The sequence below is a fragment of the Danio rerio genome, chromosome 7 (assembly GCF_049306965.1).
Source record: "Danio rerio strain Tuebingen ecotype United States chromosome 7, GRCz12tu, whole genome shotgun sequence".
In the NCBI taxonomy this organism is placed as follows: Eukaryota; Metazoa; Chordata; class Actinopteri; order Cypriniformes; family Danionidae; genus Danio; species Danio rerio.
In genome coordinates this window covers 44,145,353-44,160,667 of record NC_133182.1, presented here as the reverse complement: position 1 = coordinate 44,160,667, position 15,315 = coordinate 44,145,353, and the positions used below count along the sequence as shown (strand labels likewise).

General features: G+C 34.9%; 1 long non-coding RNA gene across 6 annotated transcripts in view; it reads left to right on the top strand.

The window, feature by feature from the left end:
- LOC108190697 (uncharacterized) overlaps positions 1-13,786 on the top strand; it is a 135,382-nt gene extending 121,596 nt beyond the window's left edge. For 2 of the 6 annotated variants that reach the window (XR_011016355.2, XR_012382577.1), the window contains 2 exons: positions 11,329-11,391; positions 11,500-12,373. This is a non-coding gene — a long non-coding RNA (uncharacterized lncRNA). Of the gene's footprint in view, positions 1-11,328; positions 11,392-11,499; positions 12,981-13,079 lie in introns of those variants that run through there. The other 4 variants (XR_012382578.1, XR_012382580.1, XR_012382574.1 and 1 more) reach the window with 4 other exon arrangements.
- Positions 13,787-15,315: the final 1,529 nt, after the last annotated feature.

The window sequence follows — 15,315 nt, the reverse complement described above, 5'->3', positions numbered from 1 at the left end:
GGCCAAAAACCAAACCTGATTGAGGGCTGTGGGCCTTTCCATGAGTATCTTATAACTAATGCAGTACATTTAAAAAAAAAAAAAAAAAAAAAGGAAAATGAATTTATTACAGTAAAAACAATGTTGTTAATGACACAATGGAGTTCAATGCTGAATACACTAAGCTGCCAACTGCCAGCTGCCACTCCTTTGCCTTGATTTGCTCGATGACGTCTTGTGAATTACCATCTATGCGTTGCCTGACAGTATTTACATTTTTTTTTTCAAAAATCAGATTCATTTACAAAACAAAACAAATTACAAAACAAACAAACACAAGGTTACATTAAATTCAAAACAACTTTCTTTGCCAAAGATATTCACTCTAACCACCTCCTCATCATTTTTCCTCTCTTCTTAAATGGGATAGTGGGTCAAATCAAAGGTTAGAATGGGCCAACTTTGGCCTGCAGGCCCTAGTTTGGATGTCTCTGATCTAAAGCATATTGGTCAAAAGTTTATGGTATCCAGTCATGCTTTCTGTTTTCCATTATCAAGATAAATGAGCACAGTAAGACTTTAGGAGATTTTTCTGATCTAGGGTATGGAACACACCATCATCTTATTAATTTATTTATTCATAATCTATTTTTTAATAATATAATTAATGAATATTATCTGATGCTACTACTACTACTACTACTACTACTACTACTACTACTACTAATAATAATAATAATAATAATAATAATAATAATAATAATAATAATAATAATTTTACAAAAATAATAATACAATAATAATTTAATTATTATAATATAATATAATATAATATAATTTAATATAATTTAATATAATATAATATAATATAATAATATTAGTAATATAATAATAATAAAATTAAAATAATAATAATAATAATAATTCATTCATTTTCTTTTCAGCTTAGTCCCTTTATAATAATAATAATAATAATAATAATAATAATAATAATTTAGTGTAATATCATCTTTTTCCCCCACAACAATTGTGTGACTGAATAGTGTGATGCAAGGGAATAAAGCATTGCTGAAAGCAGAGTAATAAACCAGAATATGGAGCCAGTTGCTTTATATTCTAGCAGTGACTGTCTGAACTACAAAATGTTTTTTATTGCATACTTGTGGTGAATCTCATGGGAAGCGATTACACACACCACCCTGCTGTTGAATGCCGATCCCAATTCATACTCTCATCTTCCGTATATACACACTTCACACATGTAACCTGAAGGCTTTGCAGAATGTTGGATTGGATCCAGCTGATATACAGTCTTACTGTGATCTGTGACTGGAGTTCTATCACTAAAGCACATATTCCAAGTGCTTACTTTCTCTCCCTGGATAAACTACAGTTATATTCTGGCTTCATTAATAGAATCTCAGTGACTATGCACTGCCTAAAATTTAATAAAAATAAAGCATAAATGTGTTGTACCTCTTGTCGTGGCACATTACATGTCAGTGGTCTGCTGGAATAAAGGCACAAGGGTACAACTAAAAGAGCTTTCTTTTATATGCACAAAACATTCAAGTCTATGGGTAAATTGCTGTCCTACTTCTGTCATTCAGGTTTAGAATTTGATGGTGTGTACGTGTGTGCTTTAAGCTGTGCTAAAACTGACTACCAAAACTGAAAACTTACAGAGAATACTTTGTAGTGTGCAAATATTTTCTGGAAAATAAACAATATTAAACAGATTTTTTAAGAGATACACAGACTCAATCTGTCTATCAATCTGTCAATCAATCAATCTGTCTCACTTAAATACATGCATTAATCACATATCAACATCTGAATATGAACTGAAAATGAAAAGCATCTCATCTCAATATTAAAAATAATATCTTGAAATGGCTTGAATAACTTTGCTGTTTAACGCAGCACTGTGTACAGTTGAAGTCAGATTTATTAGCCCCCCTTTGAATTTGTTTTCTTTTTTAAATATTTCCCAAATGATGTTTAGCAGAGCAAGGAAATTTTCACAGTATGTCTGATAATATTTTTTTTTCTTCTGGAGAAAGTCTTATTTGTTTTATTTCAGCTAAAATAACAGCGGTTTTAAATTTTTTAAAAGGCATTTTAAGGTAAAAATTATTAGCCCCTTTATATATATATTTTGATAGTCTATAGAACAAACCATCATTTTACAATAACTTGCCTAATTACCCTAACCTGCCGAGTAAACCTAATTAATCTAGTTAAGCCTTTAAATGTCACTTTAAGTTGTATAGAAGTGTCCTGAGGAATATCTAGTAAAATATTATTTACTGTCATCATGGCAAAGATAAAGTAAATGAGTTATTAGAAATGAGTTATTAAAACTATTATGATTAGAAATGTATCGAAGAAATCTTCTCTCCGTTAAACAGAAATTGGGGAAAAAATAAACAGGTGGAATAATAATTCAGGGGGGTAATAATTAAATTATTTTTTTTTTTAATCCTTAAAATTATGCCAAGAAATTAAATTATAGTGGTAGAACAATCTCTAACTTACCCCGCTCATTCCTGCCAGCAGTAAGGACACATATAAATGCTCCAGAAAGGAACAGAGCAATCTGGCACACGTCACATTTCCATACCTTGGGTAAAGTTAGCCTAAAGTTAATTGTGAGGTGATCCAACAATGATCTAATATAGAACCAACATGAACCCCAACTGGTTGCCATGTGATATTTGTTGAACAAAGTGTAGTGTAGTGCAGTGTTTCTCAACCATGTTCCTGGAGAACCATCAGCACTGCATGTTCTCCTTTGTTTGTCACACCCATTTCAGGTCTTTCCGTCTCTGCTAATGAACTAAATCAGGTGTGTTTGGTTAAGAAGACATGGAAAATGTGCAGAGCTGGTGGTCCTCCAGAAACATGGTTGAGGAAAAGCATAGTGTAATGCTGTGTTCACACTAGACGCGGCATGCTCAAATAAATTTCAGAATTCCCGCATAAATAGACTAGAGACCATTTTCAGTTTACTCGCTTCAATAGTGCATCAATTTCACTTCATTTATGCGTCATTCACTTAACAATTGATGTCATGGGCAGGGCATTTATCTGCCCGGTGACTTTAGCTTTATTGCTAAATGGCTAACATGGATTTTATTGAGATATTAGATGTGCTTTTTGTGCTTTAGGTAGGCTGAAAAACAGTGTAGATTCCTTCGCCGTCATGAGTCCACTAGATCCTTTCAGAGGTGAACCCAGTTCTGTGAGTTCATCAACTCCTTCATAAAGTGAGGCATTCAGCGGTGCTTCAGACTGAGCTGAGCTCAGTTTGATGAGCTGTTGTCCGGTGTCGGCAAGAAGATTTCCCCTCGGGACACTAACAACAGGCACGTTATAATCATGCCCCTACAAGAGCAAGCTACAGATTGGTTAACACTGTAGGAAAATCCACTGAAGATTTTCCAACTCAAGTGCCTTGCGCAATTCATGTGGCAAGCACGTCAAATGCGCAAAACACTCAACTTGTGCTGCTTCATTTGCACAAATCACAGCGCAGGATGTCTATTCGCATCTTTGCATTGACAACATGTAAATCCCTAGCGCTTGATGCTTTATCTGCATCTGTTGTAAACAGAGCATAAAACGAGTTGTTTTACTTGGTATGTAGTGCAGCACTTAAATATTCAGTACATCTGTGTTCTATAGACCATTTCAATGTGGTCATGTCATTGGCCCATGAACATTTCCTGCTTATTAAACTTCATAGCTGTAACAAGAGCCAATTAAATCATAACTTAATGTAAAAAACAGCTATCATAACGTTATTTATCAGTATGTGGCTCTTTTTGGATTCTCGAAAGCTATAGAGATTCAAAATGTAAAACAGGAAATTTATCGGAACCATTGTTTTTGTTTCCATCTCTCAAAATAATCTATATACTGTAGTATTAAATACTAATCAGGAACAACATTTATGTTGATCCTGGAACAACATTCCAATCAACCAATCAGATTAAAGAGATTAATTTACCATTTATGTTAAGTTTAGGCTTACAGTTATGGTTATGTGCGTCTACACAATTCTTTTCCAATCACTAATAACTGAATAATTAGCTCACATAATATTCATTATTACTAATAAAAATAGTAATAATTAACAGTTAGGTTTAGGAGGGTGTGATTACACCATGTGGAACATTATTATTAATGTTAATAATATTATGTTGACCCTTGAACATAGCTTAAACCTAACTACAAATTATTCCCAAAATCAGAGATTTAAAATCAGATGATGTAGAATAACAAAACCATAACTGTAAGCCTAAACTTAACAAACAGTAAACGTATCCTTTAATGCTGATTGGAATGTTGTTTAAGTATGAACAGAGATGTCGATCCAGGAACATGTCCTACTTGGTGAAATCACACTAACTAGGGTTAAGGGTAGGGATTAGGAATGGATTATATTTTTGAACAAGAATTATGTTCCAAGATCAGCACCGATGTTAATGCAGAATCACATTCTACTAGGAAAAATCACACCTACCCTCTGTTTCAAGGTATTTATTGGGTCAAACTAATTAAATAAAACAAATAAATTAATTCTGTTTAAATTAAATAAGCATAGGTGCCCCCCCACCCCTCTCTCTCTCATGTTAGAAAATGTATTGACTGCAAAGAGAGCTTATGTTACGCATTATGTTTTATTTTCTTCGTCACTCTTGAAATCTCTCAGTCCTGGGAATTGTTCCCCATTGTGCAGCGAGGCCTGAGGCAGCAATGGATAGATCTCATTTTTGAGCTATATAAGGCGACTGCCTAATCTACAATCGCATGAAAAAGTAAAGTAGATTTTACTACTTCAAAGAGCCATTTCATCCTGGAGATTTCTGCAATCATTTGTTAATATTGGGTTTAACCTTTTATACCCTCTGTTCCTTGTTTACTCTGTCAATTTTTCAAACTTTTTCTTCTCATTGATACATATGCTCAGTGCCTGAACTGAATAAAAATATATAGGCTTATCGAGTTGAAAATTGAGGGGCAGACTTTTGGGATGAGGGATGAAATAAGCCATTGCAATAGCTCACAAATTTTACTTTCCAATATTAAAACTTATGTAGCTTGAACACAATCAGCCAGAGGAGTTGGGTGAAATTGAAGGGATGTGACATTATTGCATCTTAACGGCTACACAGTATTTGGCAGCACTTCATTTTACAATGTGTATGTAAATGCTATATACAGTTGAAGTCAAACTTATTATCCCTGTGATTTATGTTGTCTTTTTCACATGTTTCACAAATGATGTTCAACAGAGCAAAGAGTTTTCAGAGTAATTCCTATTTTTTTTTTCCTTCTGGTTAAATTCTTATTTATTTTGTTTTTAATATATATATATATATATATATATATATATATATATATATATATATATATATATATATATATATATAGATAGATAGATAGATAGATAGATAGATAGATAGATAGATAGATAGACAGACAGACAGACAGACAGACAGATAGATAGATAGATAGATAGATAGATAGATAGATAGATAGATAGTATCTTGAAAATATCTAGTAAAATATTATTTACTGTCATCATGGCAGAAATAAAAAAAATCAGTTAATCAAAACTAGTTATTAAAACTATTATGCTTATAAATGTGTTCTCGCATTATAGTTAAGTGGGTTCTCGCATTAGCTAGAGATATGATTTACCTATCAGATGAATACAAAAACACATAAATAACCAGATTTCCTTATCTTCGCCGTGAGGAATACCCCCATCTACTCCTACTCCTTCCCCTCTTTCGTAGACTAATCCAGGACAGGGCAGCGTGGTGGTGCAGGGGCTAGCACTGTTGCCACACAGTAAGAACGTCACAAGTTTAAGTCCTGGCTGGGCCAGTTGGCATTTCTGTGTGGTGTTTACATATTCTCTTTTTGCTTGTGTGGGTTTTCACCAGCTACTCCAGTTTCCTCTCACAGTCCAACGACATGCAGTACAAGGGAATTGAATAAAACAAATTGGCACAGTATTTGAGTGTTTTAGTACTGGACATTCACTGCATAACCGTTGGCAGTTCATTCCGCTGTGGCAATCCCTAACAGGAATAGGTTGAGCGGACGAGTTCGGGGGAGCTCTCGAGACATACCTGAGCTCAGATTCCTTTCTCTCCCGATGAAACGGAATGGAGCTCAAGAATCTCCTGAGCTCAGGGCTCTCTCCCAGGACAGCATGCCAAACATGCTTTATTATCAATCATCAGCTAAGCGTGAAATCTTGAAACAGAAATTTGGGGAAAAATATATACCTGGCGGGGGGCTAATGATTCAGGAGGGCTAATCATTCTGACTTTGACTGTACATGGTTAATTACTATATATACTGTAAAAAAAAAAAAAAAATCCTGGTTGCCTTAATTTTTTTAAGCTGAATCAAATTAACCTCATGAGTCCATTGAACTTATATTATGACTGAAAATAGCTTGCATAACGTATTGAGTTAGAACATTATTAACTTACTATTATTAACTAAAATACATTACTATGATAAAAATGTTTGCTGATATTTGCTAATTGATCATTACAGTGTAGATAATTCTAACACTGGATCTTTACCCTCAACCCATATGGTACTTTCTAAGTAAATAAAGTGTAACCCTAGATTTTTCCCTAGACGTTTGTCACCTGAAAGTGCTACACTCAGAAATAAAGGTACAAAAGCTGTCGCTGGGGTGGTACCTTTTCAAATGGTACACTTTTATACCTTTCAAGTTAACTTTTTAGCTTAAAGGTACATATTTAAACATAAAAAGTACAATTGTATACTCCATAGTACCTTAAAGGTACAAAAATGTCCCTTTAAGGTACCAATGTGCCCCTGTATAGTACACAAGTGACAGCTTTTAACCTTATTTTTTTTGTGTGTAGAAACTAATAATGAACTGACATTCATATAAAACAAGTTTATTAGGCACACAAAATAAGTACCATAGAACATCGATCAATAAATAAATATTTTAAAAATGAGACGTTTTACAACCATTGGCCTTTGTGTTAATTCATCTCTTTTGAAAATTGCAAGACAACATTTTACAGGTCCCAATTATGGGATATCACAAAAACCTCTTCTGGCTCATTAAAAAACTGAAATAAATGAGCTAACCTGAAATAAATGATATAAAATTCCATCCTAAATTGTAATAATTCACTGCTCTGTGACACTTTCCATTATGCTCCAGGTTAATCAAATCTCACACGCGTTTTATCAAATGCTAATATGCTGGCAAGCTTGAGAAAACAAACAGTGAGTAATGACTCTCGCAACATTTACAAAGGTTTTAACAAAGTCATATCCAATATTTGCATTTTGTAAATTAAATGGCACAAATTGGAACTGTGGGAGTTTGATTTATGATCCGTCACTGGCACGTCTTACAGTTAAAAGTTTGTAAATTAATTGCTATTCTCATATGTCTAATTATAGGTGTCCGCCTCAAATTACATTAATTAATATCCATAGGCCTACTGGATATAGCAGCCAGAACCAATCAATTACATTTGCCGCTTCAGTTTCTTAAATTATTATATTTGTCAGAATATCACTGGCTCACACAACTGGGGGATACAGAAGACATTCAGACATACCAACATTATTAAAACATTACAGAAGAGGAGACATTTGTGATTAAGCTAGGAAAACTAAAGGCCAAAGCATGTCTTATTTTACACTTTATTTAATATCATAAATATTCAAAATATAAATATGAATATTAGAACATTAATATGATTGTTGTTCAACTATATGTTATTGAGTTAAGTAAAATAAATACAATTATAAATTATAATAAATACAAAAATAGGTATTTAAATAAATAAGTGCATAAGGAAAGAAGGGAAAACTAAAAAGAAAAAAATATCCTCCTTCTCGCATCATTTGAGGCAGATGTGAACCAGTTGTCTTTTTATTTTTTTAAGTGCTATTCCAGGTCTGGCTGTACCTGCGTGTCCACTGAGACCTGAGTCTCCTTGACCACTTCACCTTGTGTTTGCAGGCATTAATTTCTGTGTGACACGAGCTGGTGCCTGATCATAGCAATCAGGTGTCCCAAGAGCACGCATGTATAGCGGTCAGAATAACAACTGTGATGTCTTTTAGTCAACAGCAGATGGCAGTCTTGATCTATTTTGTCTAGCACAACCTTGCACCCTTGCCTTTTGCCTTCAGAGTGGTCAGACTTGCTATCAACACACAAATGATTTTTTTTTTTTTTTTTTTGTGTCACCTCAATGAAATATGTAATATAAAACAATCTGATAATTTCTAAGTATGAGAAATAGGTTTTAAAGATTAGTACATTTGTAGCTTAGATATAAGCTGAGAGTGTCTAACTACCAAAGCTGGGTTTTCTTTGTATTTATTTATTACTAATTTAAGCTGTGAATTTTATAATTCATTCTGCTTTTAACCCCAAAGCCATTCCAGCATGCTTTTTTTTTGTCCTACTTCTTAAGGCACAGAGCCAGGTTTCTGGTATAACGCCTGGAGTAAACAAAGTCCCCTTTTGTGACGCACTCTGGGCAAGTGACCCATTTTCGCCACATGTTAATGAAAAAAGAAATCATCTGTGCATGAAATAAATAAATACTCTCAGATGTTCAGCTACATCTCACATCTACATTAACAGATGAGCTTAAACTCGACACCCATCTTCAATTTCTCCAGAAATGACCTTGTCCTTCTCATGATTTTCTTGCTTTATTTTGTATGGCTGTGGGAAATCAATCTCCAGTTGTTTTCCCTCTATTTAATACGATGAGGGGTCAAGCACTGGCATTAATCAGAACAGATGCAGATCTAGGTAAGTGCCAATGGAGAGTCTCTAGAGTGTGTTCATATCTGCCGCACGCCGATGTTTCGCACGCTCTGAGCACAGAGGAAAGGAGACCAGACGTCAGGTGGAACTTTCTAACCCAGCGCTGTCATCAACACCCACACCAGGCCCGTTACAATTAATTTGCCATCGCCAAAAGGCCCTAGCACTTCAAAAAGCTTCTTATCCTGCTCCATCAGGCCCGGAAACATGCTTGCTGACTATAATATTCAAGGGGTCCTTGATTATGATTTCACTCATTTAATTTACTACATGTACACTGTAAAACCCAACAGTCAACTTTAGAAAATTAAATAAGTGTAGTTAACTCAAAATTGACTGAAAGTTAATTCTGCTGATTTGAAAAGTGTTTTGAACTCAGTCTTAAAGGTAATGAGTTAATTAAATACTTTAATATTTCAATTTACATGCAGTAAGTTTACAGTACTCATATAGATTAGTTTTTTTTTTTTTTTTTTTTTTTTTACTCAAATGGTTTGTTGCAATCAATTTCCTCAAACGGCTTGAGTTTGGCCTTAATTTATTGAGCTTTACAGTACTCAGTTGGTTTGGGTTCTCTTCATTTATTGGGTTTTACTATTCTCAAATTGCTTCGCTTACTCGAATGGATTAAGTTCACAGTACTCATTAGGATTTTTTCTTTTTGGTTTGTCACAATCGGTTTCCAACGGTTTGAGTTACCTTAACTTTTTGGGTTTTACAGTGTAATGTTGCTTGGTGAGCACAAACAACATCTGCAAGTTACGAGACTAAAAAGTAAATGTGAAGGGAAATATTGTCCTTTACAGAACTCACTTTTTAAAGGTGCCACAGAAAGAGAGTCTTGATATACCTATGCATAGTTAAAGAATAATAGTTCAGTACAAGAAAATAGATGTGCTCATGCAAATCAATTGAGTATAAAACAGGCCACATAGAACAAAACACTGACTTTAAAGTTTCACATGAGATCATGTACACCCCAGCAGCATTTGACTGGCCACAATGTTAGTGAGTTTACAACAGTTTGTATTTTGTTATCTTGTATTTTTTTTATTTTTATTTTTTTAAGTTTGACAAAGCTTAATATGTGGGACTCTTATTTTGAAAAAGAAATCAGCCATTATAGAGCTCTCAGGTAACCAGGCATGTTGGCTGTTTCTCAATATGCATTCTTTAGCGGTCTTGCATCCTTGTGTTCTTGTATAACGTCATCATCAGCTGCCGAAGTTCAGTTCCAATTCTCAAGACCGCAAGAACAGAGGACACGTGAAACTTCCCGGATGTGTTCTTGATATCGAGGACGCATCGATGCAGACTTGAGCACCATACTCGCACTAAAATACCCAGAAGTCATTGCGACTGGAGGTGATAAGTGCAGTATTTTATAGATTTATTATTAAAGTTTAGATATATCACTTTTTTACATCAGGAGTTCCCCTAAATGAAACAGTGAATATAAACATTACCAAGGACATCTTAATAAAGGAATAAACACATTAAGGGTGTTTGTTTGCTGAAATTCATATGAAAATCTGTTTTATTTATATTGTGCAGTGTATATTTATAATGTTTTTATGCAAAGTATATATTTTGAAAAGGGGAAAATCAATAAATCCCTGTATGAATTATGTAATATTTAAATAATTTTCCATTTAAAACTTGTGAATGTCACGTGACCATCAGGAAGAACGCAGCATCTCATTTCTTACAGGACGTGTTCTCTGTCCTTGTGGTCTCCCGAGCTTGTTCTTCTGAGAACACCTGGCAAGACTGTCTCCACAAGAATGCAAGTCCGTTCTCTGCGTTCTTGGAATTGAGAAACAGCCGTTGCCTCTAATCTCATCTGAGCTCATTGCCAAAGGACATAATTCAGGACAAACTGATTATACAAGGTGATTAAAAAAAAAATACCACAACTTTCAGGTTGATGTCACTCGAGTGTCTGGAGGGGTCATATTGGACTTCTATGAACTTGTTTTTTACTAAAAAAAACTTTGTTAAGTACTCTTTATATTGGTTAATTACTCAAGGTTTCATCATGTTTCTTTGATGAAATACAGGTTTTCAAAGGTTTGGTATTTTTTTTAATTACCATGTATATTTATTCAGCCCCCAAGCCCCTGAAAAAGCATAAGGTCTGTTTAATGACTTTGTATTTTCTTAGGTTGTTGTGTGCTTTGTGAATTTTGCCATGTATGTTTGTACTGAGACAATATACGTGTGTTTGTAATAAGGCAACATACACATGTAAATACACATGTAAACTGATAAAAAAAGGGTTTAAGGGATGTTTATACATTTTATCACTCAGCTTAAGTTTTTCCTTTTTTCCACACCACTACATACATTCAATTAATATGCTTACCTATCTAACCCTCCCATTTTTCCCGAGATTCTCCCATATTTTACAATTAGTTTGCGCTATCATCCTGTTTAAGTATTTTCCTGTATTTCTCTTTTTTTTTTTTTTCCCTATGAAGGCTGGTAATAAACATCAAAGAGCCGGTTGTTCCTATACGCAACCCATACCACCGAACCACCAGGTAACACCCCTTGCTCCTAAATGTGAATCTGTTCTGCTTTCATTTTATTTCATGGAAACACTTAAAATAAATATAAATACTGCATGATTCCCTTCATTTCCATTACAGGTGCTGTTGCTCCTATGCAATCTTCAAAACAGTCAATTCCTGTAGCGGTGTGTGACTGTCAGCTGCCCCATAGTGATAAATAGATGCTGTTTCCCAAATGGACTCTGTAAATGCAATTTGAAGCGGAGCAAAAGTGGACACTCTGGATTTTGGGTTAATGTTTGAACAGACATTTACACATAATAATATAATAATAATATTAATGCAGTGCCATTGATGCGATCCAAGACTTGTGAAGATATGATCCCAAGGTATTCATAATCTTGGACCTGATGATGGTCATGGAGGAATGGAGTACATGAGACTGATTGCGGAAAGAGCACAGGACAAATGAGTCCCTGCATTGAATCCGTGGGCCAGCCTGACCTCCCACCAGTGCCCTACCAACACCTGCAGCTTCTCCACGATGGACATCCTGCTTCTCCAGCCTCCGGTGCCTAGACTGCAGCTCCACACAGGAAGTTTGGCCGGAAGAATAATAGTCATGCCCAACAGAGCCTGGTTTCTCTCAAGGTTATTTTTTTTCCTTCACTTTGCCAATTGGTGATTTTTTTTTTTCCTCCCACTGTCGCCATGCACTGGTTTGCTCAGATCGGGACGTGTGGAGCTGCACTCTAGCTGGGAAACAATTTTTTTATTAAATAAGCATAAAAAGTTAGGAAAGCAATGGAATGCTTTCATTACAGATTTGTGCAATTTTAAAGTGACACCTCTGTTAATGTCAGCAAACGAAAAATCTAAATCCCTTATTTTTACATGCCAATGTTGACAGGTATTCAAATGGTGCTAAAATGAGAAATTAAATGTCGGGTGGTTCATGATTTTGACCTCTGGGGACCAATTAGGGACTACAATAAACTTCATTTTGGGATTGTAACATCAAGAACCATAATATTTACAAAAGTCCTACCCCTACGTGAAACTTTTTCTGAAAACATGCAGAGGCTTTAGGAGAATCAGAACACAGTGGATCAGCTTACCACTCAGAACCCATTGCATAACTCTGAGGAACCAAGAAGTCAACAGATATTTTTAGGTGAAACAGAAGATAAATAAAAATAAAATATGTGAAAACTTTTTTAAGCATGAGCACATGTGCATGTGCACGCTATGAACACAATCAAGCCTCAAAAAATAGCTTATTGGCCACCTCTTTAAATCACCTTACAGTACGTCTGCCAGCAATGCCAGCTGTTGAATGACAGCAACATTTAAGATTTGATTCAAACCAATTATATATGCATTTCAGTGGCATATCAGTCACTTTCATTCTTGTCATCAAATGACCTTGCTTCCGCCGAAAGCATCTCCTAATGACACCATAAACTTGCTTTCAATATTAGAAAAAAAAAGTATATTTTCTGTCTGCTTGAAGTCTTAAAAAGCACAAAGAAAAAGGGAGCCTGGATAAACTTCATCCAGACAGACCGCTTCTTTATCTAAATGGAATCAGTCACCCAGCGTTATTAAACAGTGAATGGACACGCTAGAATTGTGCGCTTTGTGGTGCTGCGGCAGAAATAGCCTGCCAGCGCGCCTTAGTGAGCCACGCTCATATTTATTTATTCGGCTGTACCCAGAAACACATCTGATGCTCCTGGGCAGTGGCCTCTTCCTGCTATCAAAGACCATCCCCCAATGCAGTTCAAAAGATGGATGGTCTCGGGGGTGGGTCGTCATGAAAGGTAAGATCAAAAACACAATGGGCCGTCCAGCTGCCCAGCCGGTCCTCGAGAGGAAGAGGAAGGGCTGCTGATCTTTGTGGGGGGAAAGTTGACAGGCTTCATTTGTCAGGTCTGCTCAAGCTGCCCTGCCCTGGCACTCGGTATCGGCTCTTTATTGCAAATATGCCTTTATAGGAGATACTAGATACACTTAGAGCATATACAGTATATAGAAAATAGTTTAAAAAAAAAAAAAACAATTATCTGAATCAGATTATTCCAGATTTGGAAATCCCATGCTTTGCTATCCAGGATTAACTGATGTTTTTTTACTTTTATGATCACTGTGATCCAAGTACTAGGGCTGGCCGATTTGGCCTAAAATCGAAATCTTGATTAATTGAACATTTAAACTTGATTACGGTTAATTAACGATTATTTTATTTATTTATTTATTTATTTTATCGTTTTGCCCTCATAGTTCAATGACAAGTTTTGGACTGTAGGCTATATATGAAGAGTTCAGATGCAAAAACCTTTAAACCCATTAGACCTCTTTTCTTGTAAATGAGCATTTTCTATCAGGCTCCTCTGATAAGATTTAGAAGTTTCATTTTATATGTAAAAAAAAATTATTAGGCAAATAAAATACCTTTTTTTCAAATTTGTCATTTTAGATAATTCTTTGTTTTTTAACAATGTAAATTTTGTTTTGCGCCAAAACCAGCTAAATCCACGTCTGCTTTATATGCAAAACCCTCTAAATCCATCTATTGGAACAAGACAAATACTAGGACTGGGCGATTTGGCCTAAAATCTAAATCTTTATTGATTAAACATTTTAAATTGATTATAATTAATAAACGATTATTTTATTTATTTATTTTATGCTTTTGCCCGAGTAGTTCAGTGACAAGTTTTGGACTGTATATATGCTCATTCAAGTGAGAGATTTTCTTAATGAGGAATGCTTTACTTGATTTTAAAATTGAATCAAACACACACTATCTACTATCTATGATCATTTATTGAACATCAATGCTAAATAACTGAAAATAAAACACACAATTGCCTAAAATGCGGCTCTCTGCGCCACTCACTGTCGTCACTGCTACCAAACCAACTAATCACAAAGCATGCGCTACGTGTTGTTATGACATGTAAGTACATTTTTTGAAAGGTGCACGGGTATGCGAAGGCTGTGCTGGACTGCACATGTGCCCTTGGCAGAAGTATAATATCATAATAATTTAATAGGTATAAATCATAATTTACATTTATTTATTTTCTTTTTGGGTTATAGTCCCTTTATTAATCTGGGGTCGCCACAGATTGAATGAACCACCAATTTGTCTAGCATATGTCTTACGCAGCGAAGCCCTTCCACGTACAGTAGGGAAAGTAGTTTAAAAAATTGACCTGGAAAGTTTGATCGATTATTGGTTTTGAATGCTAATTTCGATTACTTTTCGATTAATTGCCCAGCCCTACCAAATACCAAATTTCAGGATTACCAAATCCTTCTTACCAGAGCCTTAAATGGAACCAGCAGTGTAGCCTACTGGTTGAGCAAAGAACAAAAGGTAGGCAAAATACTATTGGCCACTAACAGCCATTGTTTGTTTTAATGGTACGAAACAGAAATACTGCAATCATTATTTTGCTCTAATACAATACTGCTTCGATATTGTTATGATGTTGTTGTTGTTTACCATATCTAATATATTAGATGTGACATGCTTCATTTAGACTTCAAACAAGAAGGAATTTACATATCATCAGTAACCATTAAGTTTGTGATCATTCACTTAAAAAACAACACTTTTTTATATTTGATAAAACATCACAAATGAATCTACCTTTCTGATAGGATCACAAAAGTCATGTTTTGTTTTTATTCTTTTATCAAATAGATCCCAATCTGAGTTCAAAGTTTTAAATAACCCAAAAGGGCAGGCTTGATTCAAATCAAATGATTAGATTACATGGTCTGATCTTAATTCAAAATCCTGCTGTTATTTTGGAAAAACCCATTTCAAAGATTTGATCCAATCTGTGATCCAAAATACCAATTGATTTCTTTGTAAAATCTGGGCCCTGGAAATTAGTTATCTGTGTTTTATTCATGACATGAGTGTTTAGGTCAATAGGT